The sequence below is a fragment of the Anomaloglossus baeobatrachus genome, chromosome 8 (genome assembly GCF_048569485.1).
Source record: "Anomaloglossus baeobatrachus isolate aAnoBae1 chromosome 8, aAnoBae1.hap1, whole genome shotgun sequence".
NCBI classification, from domain to species: Eukaryota; Metazoa; Chordata; class Amphibia; order Anura; family Aromobatidae; genus Anomaloglossus; species Anomaloglossus baeobatrachus.
Genome location: NC_134360.1, coordinates 89875028 through 89891174, shown reverse-complemented (window position 1 = coordinate 89891174; position 16147 = coordinate 89875028). Strand labels below are relative to the sequence as shown.

Sequence of the window (16147 nt, the reverse complement as noted above, 5' to 3'; positions counted from 1 at the left end):
TGATGCTGCTACCCCCATGTTTCACAGTTGGGATGGTGTTCTTAGCCTTCAAAGTTTCTCCCTTTTTCCTCTAAATGTAATGATGGTCATTATGGCCAAACAGTTCAATTTTAGTTTTGTCAGACCACAGGACATGTCTCCAAAAATTAAGGTCTTTTGTAAAATAAAAAATGAAGTCGCCTTGCCACTGGTTGTTGGGCTCACATAAAACTGGCCAATTTTGTGTGCTAAATATCTAAAATTTTACGTTTTTTCGATAGCAGTAATGCATGTCTATATTCCCATATTCATTATTCCACATACCTTCACACTATAGAGTGCAACTATCTCCTTTTTGTTACTGTGTTTCATGTTCAGTCTGCATGTGTTCACATTAGAAAGGTAGGATGTGCCATCAGTCTTTTTCTCTGATTTCGTGGTAGATAGTTAGAAAAACATGCATATGTGTCTTTTTAGATAGTGTATGTAAACTTCTGGTTTCAACTGTAATATACACATACTGTATATATCACGCGTGGTCAAAATTGTTGGTACCCCTTGTTTAATGAAAGGAAAATCCACAATGGTCACAGAAATAATTTGAATCTGACAAATCTAATAATAAATAATAAATCTATGAAAATGAACAAATGAAAGTCAAACAATGCTGCTTTTCTGCTTCCACAGAATTTTAAAAAAAATAAAACTCATGATGGTCTGATCACGCCTGGATCTATTGCTCACTAATGATACTTTCCCTCCCAGGGACTGAACGATCCTGGCGCCTTAACGAATCCCTGTTATTGGATCCTACCTGTCTGTCCGATATTCAATCCTATATACAACATTACATGTCTGATCACTCCTCTGACCTAACCGCGCCAATTTTCAAATGGGAAGTCCTCAAGTGCGTTCTGAGAGGGATTTTCATAAAGCATGGCTCTCGTATTAAAAAGGACAAAGCCCAGGCCCTAAGTTCTGCTCTCCAAAATGTTACTAAACTGGAACTAGCTCATAAACAGGCTCTTTCCACAGAGACCCTTAGGGACCTACTTAAAGCTAGGTTAGAGGTAATACAGCTTCCGGACAGCTCTTATAAAAGGTATCTTCAGGTTGGACGTAGCCATTTTAACGAATTTGGAAACAAACCTGGGAGGATGCTTGCTAGAGCAGTGCGTTCAAAATGCGACCAGAATTTTATTCCATGTATCAAAAACTTAAATGATTCCATGGTCCACACCACTACTGAGATATCAGAAACTTTCCAGTTATACTACTCAAAATTATATAATCTTCACCCTTCGGCATGCCCCTCCTCACCGCTACCATCCCCCTTTAAGCCTTTGGTTCCGGAGGTGGTGTCCGAGTTTGAGACACCTTTTGGCCTCGCGGAGTTAATGGGAGTAATATCAGACCTCCCCGGAAGCAAGAGTCCGTGCCCAAATGGTTTCACTGGGAAATTTTACAAAACATTTTCCATACTCCTATCCCCGCTGATGCTGGAAGCATTCAATTCCATCTCTGACTCCTCATTGTTCCCTCCTCATACTACAACCGCCCATGTTGCAGTCATTCCCAAGCCAGGGAAGGACCCACACTCCTGCAAAAGTTACCGGCCAATTTCCCTCCTTAATATTGATCTTGAGATTTTTGCTAGATTAATCGCACACAGATTAAATTTCCTATTCCCATCCTTAATCCATCCCGATCAAGTGGGCTTTGTCCCAGGTAGGGAGGCACGGGACAATACCCTTAAAACATAGACATTATTAAGTATTCAAAGGCCCATAAGTCACCCCTTATGATCTTATCCCTTGATGCAGAGAAGGCCTTTGACAGAATCTCATGGCCTTCTCTCGCCCAAACGCTCGCACACATTGGTCTCGGTCCCTCCTTCTCAACAAAAATCCTCTCACTTTATAAGTCCCCATCTGCTAGACTAAAGATAAATGGCTTATTGTCAGACTCCTTCTCTATCCACAACGGTACCCACCAAGGCTGCCCACTTTCACCTCTATTATACAGTGCCTACAAGTAGTATTCAACCCCCTGCAGATTTAGCAGGTTTGATAAGATGCAAATAAGTTAGAGCCTGCAAACTTCAAACAAGAGCTGGATTTAGTAACAGATGCATAAATCTTACAAACCAACAAGTTATGTTGCTCAGTTAAATTTTAATAAATTTTCAACATAAAAGTGTGGGTCAATTATTATTCAACCCCTAGAATTAATATTTTGTGGAATAACCCTTGTTTGCAATTACAGCTAATAATCGTCTTTTATGTTCAATCTATTTTTATTAGGTATCTTTTCAGAATTACAATAATCATCATGAGCGTATATTGAAAACATTTACAAATTTTCAACACAAAAATGTAACGAACTGTTTAGTTATGTCCTTTTGTGTCCTAAAACACGAGTCCCTCCGTCCATTCCGAACCTCACCAACGTGTCCCCGTGACCTTCTTTAGATGAGTTTATTCAACGTTAGGAATGTAGCCAAAAACAACTACATTTGGACTTCCTGGGTCACTAGGACAGACTATCTTAAGAGATATTATACTGTTCGTCACTTCCAGAGAGATTAAAGACTTCATCAAGACAATAGATAAGAATGAGTAAAGAACAGCATGAAAGATACAGATAAGAGAAAAGAGAAAGCAGGGGTTGGTGGGTGGGGGAAGGGGAGAGGGGGAGAGGGGTGGGGGAAGGGGGGGGAAGGGGGGGGGGAGGGGAAGGGATAGAAGTCACCCTGGGGACCCGTGACCATGGGTCAACCCGAAGACCCTTTTCTTCCTTCCATATATCCCCGCACAGGCAAGTGTCCCTGCCACACCATTTCAAGGTCTCTCAAAGTAGCTTATGGAAATCCGTGGAGTCATGGAAACTCATCCACTCACTCCAGGTTGTATAGAACTTATCTCCATATCCAGAGAGGTCAGCCGACATTTCCTCCATTCTGTAGATATCGGTCATTTCCGAATACCATTCTGTGATTGGAGGGATTGTGGTAGTTTTCCAATGTCTTGGAATTACCGAGTGGGTGGCTGTTATGCAGAATCTCAGGATGTCTTTCTTATGGTAAGAGATTGACTGTAGCAAGATGGAAAGTAGGGCAATTTTAGGAGAACTCACCACCTGTCTCCCAGTTAGAGTCGATAATTGTCAAATACCTTCGTCCAAAAGGGTTTTATCAACTGGCACTCCCACCAGATATGAATCATGGTGCCCGTCTCCTTGTTACATCTCCAACACATTTGGGAGACCTGTGGGAAGATCGCGTGAAGCTTTGACGGATACTGATACCACCGTGTTAATATTTTATAATTTTTCTCCTGGGCAGAGCATGCGATTGACATTTTGTGGCTGAATAGAAAACCTTTCGCCCACTCCTCCTGTGAGATGGTCTCCCCCAGATCCCGTTCCCAAGCCAGCTGGTAGTTTATCTTTTCAGCTCCACCATGTCTGATGAGGACCTTATATATGAGGGAGATTGCATGATCTGGGGAGTCACCCCTTCCAAACAGTTCCTCCATTGGAGTAAGAGTTCTGCGGATCAGGCCCTCTGCCTCCCGTGTAGCGATAAACGACTGCAGCTGTATGTACTCAAACCACTGCACTCCTCTACCCATGGGCCGCAATCTGATATCGTGAAAGTCAGGCAGCTTACCATCCACGAGAATGTCCCTGATGCGGGTGTCCTCCACCGCCCTCCATCCGAGAAAAGCGCTCTTCCGATAACCAGGACGGAAAGAAGGGCAAGAAAAGAAAGGAGACAGGGGGCCTAGATTGTTTAGTGGAGCAAATTTGCTTGATACTGTATGCCAAACTTTGAGGGTGTATTTTGTGTATTTCGGTGCCGGACCCATCATGGAAATGTCTGGTAATGGTATCCAGGGGAGATGACCCAGAGGAACTGGAAGACCTGTCTGTTCTATCTGTACCCATTGTTTATTTTTGTTCTGTAAAGTCCAATCCAGCACTCGGACCAGAGCTGAGGCTTGGAAGTATGTTTTAAAATTAGGGAGTCCAGCTCCCCCCTCTTCCTTCAGGCGAGTCAAGGAGCGTAACCCAATCCGGGGCCTCCTCCCTCCCCACACAAAGCGCACCAAAGCTGAACATAGGCTCTGAAAAAAAACACTTGGAGGTATTATAGGGACAGTTTGGTAAATGTATAAAAAACGGGGTAAAATAACCATCTTAACTACGTTCATCCTACCGAACCACGATAATCTCAATCCATTGTAGGACGTAAGATTTTTAATTGTTCGGTTTAGCAGGGTTTGATAGTTAAGCGTATATAATTTTGATAAATCTGCCGGAATATACACCCCCAGATACTTCACTGCCTCAGGTTTCCACTTGAACGGGAAATTGGAAGCGATCTGACTAACCTCTGACTGGGGCAATGAAATATTCAAGGCCTCCGACTTAGAAAAATTGACCCTAAAATTACTTAAGTGGCCAAGTCGCTCAAGTTCCTTCATCAATGATGGTAGGGAAGTGTGAGGTTGGCTGACATATAATAGTAAATCGTCTGCGTACAAAGCCGCTTTATGATGAACTGAACCACATCTAATCCCCTGGATATCATCGTTTTTCCTAATGGCATTCGCTAAATGTTCCATAACAATTACATATAGCAGAGGGGACAAAGGGCACCCCTGTCTGGTCCCATTCTGTATGGCAAAGGAGGAGGACAACATACCATTTATCCAGACCAGGGCAGTCGGACCAGAGTATAGCGCAAAGATTTTTTGTAGGAACTTTGGACCCAATCCCAATTGGTCTAGAGCTGCTCTCATAAATCCCCAGTGGACCCGGTCAAAGGCCTTTTCTGCATCGATGGACAATAAACCCATGGGGATTGCTTCAAGCTTGGCCTTTGCCACCAGAGGACCAGTCTTGATGGTATTATCCCTGGCTTCACGGCCTTTGACTAAGCCCACCTGATCCGTATGTATACTCGGAGGCAGCAAGGGCGCCAATCTGTCCGCCAATATCTTAGAGAAGAGTTTGATGTCAATGTTCAGCAGAGATATGGGTCGATAATTTGCAGCATGTGCTAGGTCCTTCCCGGGTTTGGGGATTACATAATCGTCTTTTATAAGACCTGATCAGGCCGGCACAGGTCTCTGGAGTTATCTTGGCCCACTCCTCCATGCAGATCTTCTCCAAGTTATCTAGGTTCTTTGGGTGTCTCATGTGGACTTTAATCTTGAGCTCCTTCCACAAGTTTTCAATTGGGTTAAGGTCAGGAGACTGACTAGGCCACTGCAACACCTTGATTTTTTCCCTCTTGAACCAGGCCTTGGTTTTCTTGGCTGCGTGCTTTGGGTCGTTGTCTTGTTGGAAGATGAAATGACGACCCATCTTAAGATCCTTGATGGAGGAGCGGAGGTTCTTGGCCAAAATCTCCAGGTAGGCCGTGCTATCCATCTTCCCATGGATGCGGACTAGATGGCCATGCCCCTTGGTTGAGAAACAGCCCCACAGCATGATGCTGCCACCACCATGCTTGACTGTAGGGATGGTATTCTTGGGGTCGTATGCAGTGCCATCCAGTCTCCAAACGTCACGTGTGTGGTTGGCACCAAAGATCTCGATCTTGGTCTCATCAGACCAGAGAACCTTGAATCAGTCTGTCTCAGAGTTCTCCAAGTGATCATGAGCAAACTGTAGACGAGCCTTGACATGACGCTTTGAAAGTAAAGGTACCTTACGGGCTCGTCTGGAACGGAGACCATTGCGGTGGAGTACGTTACTTATGGTATTGACTGAAACCAATGTCCCCACTGCCATGAGATCTTCCCGGAGCTCCTTCCTTGTTGTCCTTGGGTTAGCCTTGACTCTTCGGACAAGCCTGGCCTCGGCACGGGTGGAAACTTTCAAAGGCTGTCCAGGCCGTGGAAGGCTAACAGTAGTTCCATAAGCCTTCCACTTCCGGATGATGCTCCCAACAGTGGAGATGTTACGGTTGCTGTGGCTCTGGAGACTATGTCCGGATTTCTTGCTACTGCACATGTGCAAGCGCTGGAGACTAAGTCCTATCTTGGAGCCATTGCACATGTGCGGGTGACATCATCGCTGACACGAGGTCACATGTCTCTGACACCTTCTAAGCTGATTGGCCACTGGTCATGTGCTTGTGACATGTGGTCACATGTCTCTGACACCTTCTATGCCGATTGGTCGCTGGTCATGTGCCTGTGACGCTTTGCTCGGTGATAGGCCAGCGTGACGTCATTGCTGTCATTCTGGCAGCGGATTGGCTCTGGTGTCCTCCATCTTGGATGAGGCACAGAGTCTATATAAGACCCTGACGCACGCCGCCCGGCGCTCAGTCCTCTTGGTTCATGCACGAGGGTAGACACCCTGTGCACGTCCCTCTAGGCATCTCTCTGTCTATGTTAGGTGAGCGCTACCGGCAGGGTAGCGTTCTTATACCTTACAGCTTCAGCTGCAGTCCGTATCCTTACCTCTTAGTGGAGCGGACATAGGCAGGTGCCTGAGGCACATGGTCCGGCTGGGCCTTGTGATTCTACTCGTAGGTGGACGTTGCCGCTAGGGTAACGTTCCTTATACTGCGTCTGGCAGTTGTTCGTATCCTCGCTCACTAGGGGAGCGAACAGAGGTAGGAGCTTTGTGCGGCTTATGCTGCTGTCCGTCTCTTTTGCATCACTAGAAGAGCGGACCTAGGCAGGTGCCATATCTAGTGGTTCGTGTCCTCGCACACTAGTGGAGCAAACGCAGGTAGGAGCTCTGTGCGGCTTACGCTGCTGTCCGTCTCTTTTGCACCACTAGAAGAGCGGACCTAGACAGGTGCCATATCTAGTGGTTCGTGTCCTCGCACACTAGTGGAGCGAACGCAGGTAGGAGCTTTGTGCGGCTTACGCTGCTGTCCGTCTCCTGGCACCACTAAAGGAACGGACCTAGGTAGGTGCCATTTCCCACTCACTGCTTTTGTCTCTGTGATCTTTAACAGAGACCATTCCACACACCCTCCAAGTAAGGGAGGAATTGCTTTATTTTCTAATGATATTCCTCTGTGAGTTTAACAGAGGTATTGCACTCTGCACCTGTGTTATTATTTTTTACAGTGGCACACTTATATACCCCTTATCCTCTGCCATAGTCTGCAGCAGAGTCTTTGCACGGTGGACTCTGACTGTCTGACATTCCTTTAGGTTTTATTATCAGACACCCCCTGTAACATTAGGACTGAGCCAAGGGTCTGGCAGTTATGGCAGAATATCAGCAGTTAGACCGTTACATACAAGTACTTGAGTCGCGGCTCAAGAGTATAGAGGATAAACCTCAGACCATGGTGACATATGCACATGATCCTCGACTTGCTCTGCCAAACAGATATTCTGGGGATGCCAGATCATGTCGTGGTTTCATTAGTCAGTGTCAGATACACCTAGAGGTCAACTCTTCTCGCTTCTCTACGGAGAGGTCCAGAGTAGGCTTTATCATCTCCTTACTTCAGGACAAAGCCGTAGAATGGGCGACTCCCTTATGGGAGCGCTCTGATGTGGTTACTCTGAGACATCAAGACTTTCTTGATGCTCTTAAAGCGGTATTCATGGGTCCGCAGGTTACCCATGATGCGGCCCAGAGACTCTTAGATCTATCTCAGGGTTCGTCATCCACTAGTTCTTATGCCATTGCTTTTAGAACTCTGGTGGCAGAACTAGATTGGCCAGAGAAGGTGTTGATTCCTATCTTCTGGAGAGGGTTGGCAGGCTATGTCAAGGATGCCGTTGCTACTCGTGAGGTCCCTGCTTCTCTGGAGGACTTGATCACAGTAGCAACGAGGATCGACGTACGCCATAGGGAACGTAGACTCGAGGTCTCTTCCTCACGCCCTAAGCATCGGGCTATTCCAGTTGTTGAGGGTCCACTACCATCTTCCTCAGCATCTGAAACATCTCCCACTCCTATGGAGTTAGGTCATACGTCCTCCAGACTATGCAAGTCTGGTCCTCCTATATGTTACGTATGTCATCAGGCTGGGCACTATGCCAACAAGTGTTCTAGTCATCAGGGAAACTCCCAGGCCTAGTAACCATTAGAGGGGGGTTACTAGAGACGTCTTCATCACCCTCTAAGTATAGTAGCCCAGGTCAGCTCTCATTCTCTGAGAATACATGGCCTATTATGGGTTTTGTGGATTCCAGAGCTGACGGGACTTTTGTGTCCTCAGGATTTGTAAAAAGACACAATATTCCCTCTATCATGTTAGAGGCGCCTATTCCTGTCCGTTTTGTTAATGGGACTATGTTGTCTGACTCCATTACATTGAGGACAGTTCCCTTGCGCCTTTCCCTGCCTCTGGGTCACATAGAGGAGATTTCTTTTCTTGTTTTGCCTGAGGGTATAGACGACGTCCTTCTGGGTCTCCCATGGCTTCGGACTCATGCTCCTCACATTGACTGGGAGTCCGACAGCATTATTAGTTGGGGTTCGAAATGTCAGTCCCGATGTCTTCCCTTACCACCTAAGGTCGTTGCGGTTGCATCAACTGATCTCTCTCCCATACCTACACCCTATTTGGATTTCGCTGACGTGTTCTCCAAACAGGGTGCTGAGGTCCTTCCACCCCATAGGCCGTATGACTGTGCCATAGATCTTATCCCAGGTTCGGTTCCACCTAAGGGCAGGGTTTACCCCCTGTCGATACCTGAGTCGGAGGCCATGTCGACCTATATAAGAGAGAGTTTAGAGAAGAGGTTCATTCGTAAGTCTGTCTCTCCCGCGGGAGCTGGGTTTTTCTTTGTTCGGAAGAAAGAGGGTGATTTGCGTCCCTGCATAGATTACAGGGGTCTCAACGCAATCACAATAAAGAACAAATACCTGTTACCTTTAATTTCGGAGCTCTTTGACAGACTGAGGGGAGCTCAGGTTTTTACGAAGTTGGATCTGCGGGGTGCGTATAACTTGGTACGAATTCGAGAGGGTGACGAATGGAAGACCGCTTTTAACACCCGAGACGGTCACTATGAATACCTCGTCATGCCTTTTGGTTTATGTAATGCACCCGCAGTATTTCAGGACTTCGTAAACGATGTGTTCAGGGATTTACTGTTATCCTCCGTCGTGGTGTATCTGGACGACATCCTGATTTTTTCTCCTGATCTGGAGACTCATCGTCAGGATGTCGTTCGTGTCCTTTCCCGTTTAAGGGAGCACTCTTTGTTTGCTAAACTCGAAAAATGTGTATTCGAGCAGTCATCCTTGCCTTTTTTGGGCTACATTATCTCACAAGAGGGTCTGGCTATGGATCCTGCGAAGCTCTCTGCTGTCCTGGAATGGTCCGAACCTCATTCCTTGAAGGCGGTGCAACGCTTCTTAGGATTCATAAATTATTACAGGCAGTTCATACCCCATTTCTCTACTTTGGTGGCCCCTTTGGTGGCCTTGACTAAGAAAGGTGCTAATCCAAAAGTCTGGTCTACTGAGACATCCCAGGCTTTTGAGGCAGTAAAAAGATACTTTTCAACTGCTCCCGTTCTTCAAAGACCCGATGAGAATAAGCCCTTCCTCTTGGAGGTTGATGCCTCTTCAGTGGGTGCTGGTGCGGTCTTGTATCAAAAGAACGGTGCAGGTAGAAAAGGCCGTGTTTCTTCTTTGCTAAAACCTTTTCACCGGCAGAGAGAAACTATACCATTGGGGATAGGGAACTGCTCGCCCTGAGATTAGCCTTGGAGGAGTGGCGTCACTTGCTGGAAGGAGCGAAACATCCTTTCCAGGTCTATACAGACCATAAGAATCTGACGTACTTACAAACCGCTCAGCGTCTGAATCCTCGCCAAGCCCGCTGGTCCTTGTTTTTCTCCCGCTTTCACTTCTCCATCAACTATCTGTCTAGGAGTAAGAATAACAAGGCAGACGCTCTGTCTCGCTCTATGGTTTCTACCCAGGAAGAGATTGACGAACCTCGTCTTATCCTTCCCTCCAGGGTTTTTCATACGCTCTCCCCTGTGACGTTAGACCAAATCCCACCGGGCAAGACCTTTGTGCCGCCTGATCGCCAGAATGATATACTGTCGTGGGCCCACACCTCAAAGGTGGGTGGGCATTTTGGTATTAGGCGGACACGAGAGTTACTGGAGAGGTGGTATTGGTGGCCACACTTAGCCAGCCACGTCAAGAGATATGTCGGTTCCTGCTACTCGTGTGCTCGCAACCGTCCATTACGGCAGAGACTGGCTGGGCTCTTGCATCCTTTGCCAGTGCCAGATAGACCATGGGAGGTGGTAGGCATGGACTTTGTGGGTGATCTTCCGTGTTCACAGGGACATCGATTTGTGTGGGTCATTACGGACCATTTCTCCCGGATGGTTCATCTCATACCGTTAGCAAGAATGCCATCTTCCAGGGTACTAGCCAAACTATTCCTCAAGCATGTCTTTAGACTTCACGGGATGCCAGATCGTATCATTTGTGATAGAGGCCCGCAATTTGCTTCCCGTTTCTGGCGAGATCTTTGTAGCCTTCTGCAAATTGAGTTGCATCTCTCTTCGGCATATCATCCGGAGACCAATGGTTTGGTTGAGCGTACCAATCAATCCATGATTATATACCTTCGACACTTTGTTGCTGAGAACCACGATAACTGGTCCTCCCTCCTACCCTGGGCAGAATTTGCCCTTAACAATTCGCTGGCTGAGGCCACTGGGCAGACACCATTCGTACTCAATAATGGGCAACACCCCAGGGTACCGGTACCGTTTCCCGCTGCTGCACCTTCTCCTCTTGTGGCCGACTGGGCAACTAATGCCAGAGAGGTTTGGGATCGGACTCAAGAGTCGATCCAAGCAGCTAAGGACCGTATGAAGACGGTGTCCGATCGGTTTCGTCGCCTAGCTCCTGTCTTTTCTCCAGGGGATTTTGTGTGGCTCTCTGCAAAACACGTGAAACTTAGAGTGAGCTCTGTCAAATTTGCTCCTCGCTTCCTGGGTCCTTATGAGGTTCTTCGACAGGTAAATCCTGTAGTCTACCAATTGATGTTACCCGTCCATCTTAGGATCCATGACAAATTCCATGTTTCACTGCTAAAGCCGGCTATTTTACCTCACGCTCGTGAAGTGCACTCTCCTGCCTCTGATTCCTCTCGCTCTAGCTATGAGGTACGAGCCATAGTTGGTTCTATGATGGTTAAAGGGCGCAGGTTCTTCTTGATAGATTGGGAGGGCTATGGCCCGGAACATCGCTCTTGGGAGCCTGAGGAGGCTGTCCATGCTCCCGACTTAGTTGCCGATTACCTGCGTCGCCGGGAGGGGGGCCCTTGAGGGGGAGGTACTGTTACGGTTGCTGTGGCTCTGGAGACTATGTCCGGATTTCTTGCTACTGCACATGTGCAAGCGCTGGAGACTAAGTCCTATCTTGGAGCCATTGCACATGTGCGGGTGACATCATCGCTGACACGAGGTCACATGTCTCTGACACCTTCTAAGCTGATTGGCCACTGGTCATGTGCTTGTGACACGTGGTCACATGTCTCTGACACCTTCTATGCCGATTGGTCGCTGGTCATGTGCTTGTGACGCTTTGCTGGGTGATAGGCCAGCGTGACGTCATTGCTGTCATTCTGGCAGCGGATTGGCTCTGGTGTCCTCCATCTTGGATGAGGCACAGAGTCTATATAAGACCCTGACGCACGCCGCCCGGCGCTCAGTCCTCTTGGTTCATGCATGAGGGTAGACGCCCTGTGCACGTCCCTCTAGGCATCTCTCTGTCTATGTTAGGTGAGCGCTACCCTCAGGGTAGCGTTCTTATACCTTACAGCTTCAGCTGCATTCCGTATCCTTACCTCTTAGTGGAGCGGACATAGGCAGGTGCCTGAGGCACATGGTCCGGCTGGGCCTTGTGATTCTACTCGTAGGTGGACGTTGCCGCTAGGGTAACGTTCCTTATACTGCGTCTGGCAGTTGTTCGTATCCTCGCACACTAGGGGAGCGAACAGAGGTAGAGGCTTTGTGCGGCTTATGCTGCTGTCCATCTCTTTTGCACCACTAGAAGAGCGGACCTAGGCAGGTGCCATATCTAGTGGTTCGTGTCCTCGCACACTAGTGGAGCAAACGCAGGTAGGAGCTTTGTGCGGCTTACGCTGCTGTCCGTCTCTTTTGCACCACTAGAAGAGCGGACCTAGGCAGGTGCCATATCTAGTGGTTCGTGTCCTCGCACACTAGTGGAGCAAACGCAGGTAGGAGCTTTGTGCGGCTTACGCTGCTGTCCGTCTCCTGGCACCACTAGAGGAATGGACCTAGGTAGGTGCCATTTCCCACTCACTGCTTTTGTCTCTGTGATCTTTAACAGAGACCATTCCACACACCCTCCAAGTAAGGGAGGAATTGCTTTATTTTCTAATTATATTCCCCTGACTGTCTGACATTCCTTTAGGTTTTATTATCAGACAGCCCCCCGTAACAGGAGACAGGTAGGCCCAACTCCTTGGAAAGGGTTTTGTACCCCTTGCCAGCCTTGTGACCCTCCAAGATCTTGTCTCTGATGGCCTTGGAATGCTCTTTTGTCTTTCCCATGTTGACCAAGTATGAGTGCTGTTCACAAGTTTGGGGAGGGTCTTAATTAGTCAGAAAAGGCTGGAAAAAGAGATAATTAATCCAAACATGTGAAGCTCATTGTTCTTTGTGCCTGAAATACTTCTTAATACTTTAGGGGAACCAAACTGAATTCTTGTGGTTTGAGGGGTTGAATAATAAATGACCCTCTGAATAAACTTTTCACAATTTAAAAAAAAAATAAAAAAAGAAATAACATTCTTTTCTGCTGCGGTGCATTTCACACTTCCAGGCTGATCTACAGTCCAAATGTCACAATGCCAAGGTAATTCCGAATGTGTAAACCTGCTAAATCTGCAGGGGGTTGAATACTACTTGTAGGCACTGTATATATTAATTATGTAGTACCTTCTGTCTACAATTCATACCAACCCGGCTGTCCGGGGTGTAAAACTGGCGGGTAAGGAGTACAAGTGCTCGGCCTTCGCGGATGACCTGTTGATTTATATAACTAATCCAGTCACATCGCTTCCCACTTTGATGTCCGTGCTTGAACGCTTTGATAAATGGTCCAACTTTAAGATTAACATGGATAAGTCAGAGGCTCTTAACGTTTCTCTTCCTGGTGACATGGTGGGTACCTTAATGGTTTACTACCCATTTAAATAGCCCCCGGGCAACATTATAACATACTTGGGCATCCGACTGCCCTCTGACCTCTCCAGATTATTTTCGCTGAACTTCCAACCATTTCTCTCTAGGCTTGAGACCAACTTAGCTACATGGGAACAGAATTGCTTCTCGTGGTTTGGACGTATTAATATCCTTAAGATGACTATCCTCCTGAGATTGCTATACCTTATACATACTGTTCTCTCTTACATTCCAACATCATTATGTTTGGGGTTCCAGCGACAATTTAGGCGGTTTGTCTGGGCATCAAAATATCCAAGACTTCGATGGGATGTACTGGTTTGTCCAAAGGAGGTGGGGGGAGCGGGTTTGCCGGACTGTCGCCGCTACTATTTAGCTGCCCTTCACGCTTGTGTGTTGGACTTGCTTCATAACTACTCATCGAAGTTATGGGTGCGTATTGCGAATGACATCTGCCCGTTTTCGGTAGGGGTTCTCCCATGGTAGCGCTCCACACCATTTCCGAACAGCCCCGACATTTCTTACACAGTGGTTCACATGCTGAAAACTTTAAACATTCCCTCACTAAAAAGGGAGTTATTGGACTCAGACGGCCCTATGTTCCCCATTACAGGGAACTCCAAGTTCGGCCCGGGTTTCACTTTTCCGTTTTTTTTGGGCAGCTCCAAATTTCGTCCTCTACGTTTGTACCATGCTGTTCCAGCTGGTGTGCTCCTACCTTTAGGGGCCATCCTGAGAGATAAGCCATCTACCCGAGACATGGATTCGAATACACCCAACTTCAGCATTTCTATGCGTCAATCCCTGACCGCAGGACATTGAAACGTTCATTGCCCACCTTCGAGTCACTATGTCTAACACAGCCTATCATCCCGCATGCAACCTCGGCCATCTATAAAATGCTTTTTCCAAAGGATCTCCTCTCCCTCCCACCTTACTGTAAAGCATGGGAAACAGAACTTCACAAAACGTTCACAAAAGCTCAATGGGACAGGTGTTTCACCCACTCACATAAATCAGTGATAGCGTCTAAATCCCAAGAGACCAGCTTTAAGATAATTTCTAGGTGGTACAGGTCCCTTTCACTCTGAATAGATGGTACCTCGCTGTTCCGGACACATGTTGGAGATGTGGGGCAGCAGTCGGGACAATGTCACACATATGGTGGTTGTGTCCAACCCTGAGTGCCTTATGGGAAGGGGTCCTTAGGGTGGCTTTGGAGGTAACAGGAATTTCAGTTCCCTCGTCACCGGAAGCAATTTTGCTATATATGTTCCCCATGTCCAAGTCCGGCTACAAAAAAATCACTTCTATGACACTTACTGCAGCTTGCAAAAACAGTGATCCCCCGGCATTGGAGGTCTTTGGATCCCTCGTCATTAGAGGAATGGTTTTCAGAGGTCTCTTTGACCCACTGAATGGAAACCTTGATTGCGCATTCTCAGCAAGAGCGAGCTGGACTTTGTCGTTGAGAAATGGTTTCAGTGGGAGGCCTTCCCCTCATCCCTCCTATACCGTCACATTCTGAAATAACCGTGCAGTACTTCTATACTTCCTATTTCTCTAGTATTCTGTTGTCATCTTTCTGTTTTTTCTCTTCTTTTCTTTTCTCCCTCCCTACCCTGCTCAAGTGACCTTCATGGTAGAGGGCCTTTGTTGGTGGCCCCTCTGGCCACATTGTTTGTGTTTCTTTTCTTGTTTTTTTATTAGTTATTATTCCATAGAAAGCAGGACGTTTGGAAATCTTTTAACCAAATGAAGTTATCACCTGCTTTGCGTTCGGAAAAGTCAACAAGTTTATGTGCTTTGACACTGCTTTGTGTTATAATATATACACACAACTGATTATTATTCATGATTGATTTCATCTCTCCCTTATACTTCTGTACCCTGAAAATTAAATAAAAATCTATTGTTTAAAAAAAAATAAAAAAAATTAAAATAAAACTCATGAAATAGGCCTAGACAGAAATGATGGTCCCTTAACTTAATATTTTGTTGCACAACCTTTTGAGGCAATCACTGCAATCAAACGATTCCTGTAACTGTCAATGAGACTTCTACACCTCTCAACAGGTATTTTGGACACTCCTCAAGAGCAAACTGCTCCAGTTGTGTTTGAAGGTTGCCTTTTCCAGACGGCATGTTTCAGCTCTTTCCAAAGATATTCAATAAGATTTAGGTCAGGTCTCATAGAAGAGCACTTCAGAATAGTCCAATGTTTTCCTCTTAGCCATTCTTGGGTGTTTTTAGCTGTGTGTTTTGAGTCCTTATTATCCTGTTGCAAGACCCATGACCTGTGACTGAGACCAAGTCAAGTCATTAAACGAGGGGTACCAACAATTTTGACCATGTGTGTATATTTTACATACAGTATGTCATAAAAATGAGTATACCCCTCACATTTTTGTGTACATTTGGTGCGGGCTGTAAATAATTTAACACCAAGCCATTAATGTCTAAACTGATGGCAACAAAAGTGAGTACACCGCTAAGTGAAAATGGCCAAATTGTGCCCAAATAGTCTATATTGTGTGTGGCCACCATTATTTTCAAGCACTGCCTTAACTCTCTTGGGCATGGAGTTCACTAGCTCTTCACAGGAACCACTGGAATCCTCTTCTATCCTCCATGATGACATTACAGGGCTGGGAGAAGTTAGAGACCTTACGCTCCACCACATTCCATTTGAGCATGCCCCACAGATGCTCAATGGGGTTTAGGTCTGGAGACATGCTTGGCCAGTCCAACATATTTACCTTAAATTTCGTTAGCATTGCAGCGGTTGTAATTGAGGTGTGTTTTGGGTCATTATCATATTGAATTACTGCCCTGCGGACCAGTTTCCAACGAGAGGGGATCATGCTCTGCTTAAGTATACCACATTATATATTGGCATTCATGGTTCTCTAATGAACTGTAGCTTCCCACAGTCATCAGTACTCATACAGCCCCAAACCATGACTCTCCCACCACCATGCTTGACT

The 16147-nt window shown here is 46.5% G+C and overlaps 1 protein-coding gene across 2 annotated transcripts in view; it reads left to right on the top strand.

Moving 5' to 3' along the window:
* Positions 1-16147, top strand: part of LOC142249913 (cytochrome P450 2D17-like) — a 173230-nt gene that overhangs the window by 95239 nt on the left and 61844 nt on the right. The window lies entirely within an intron of this gene.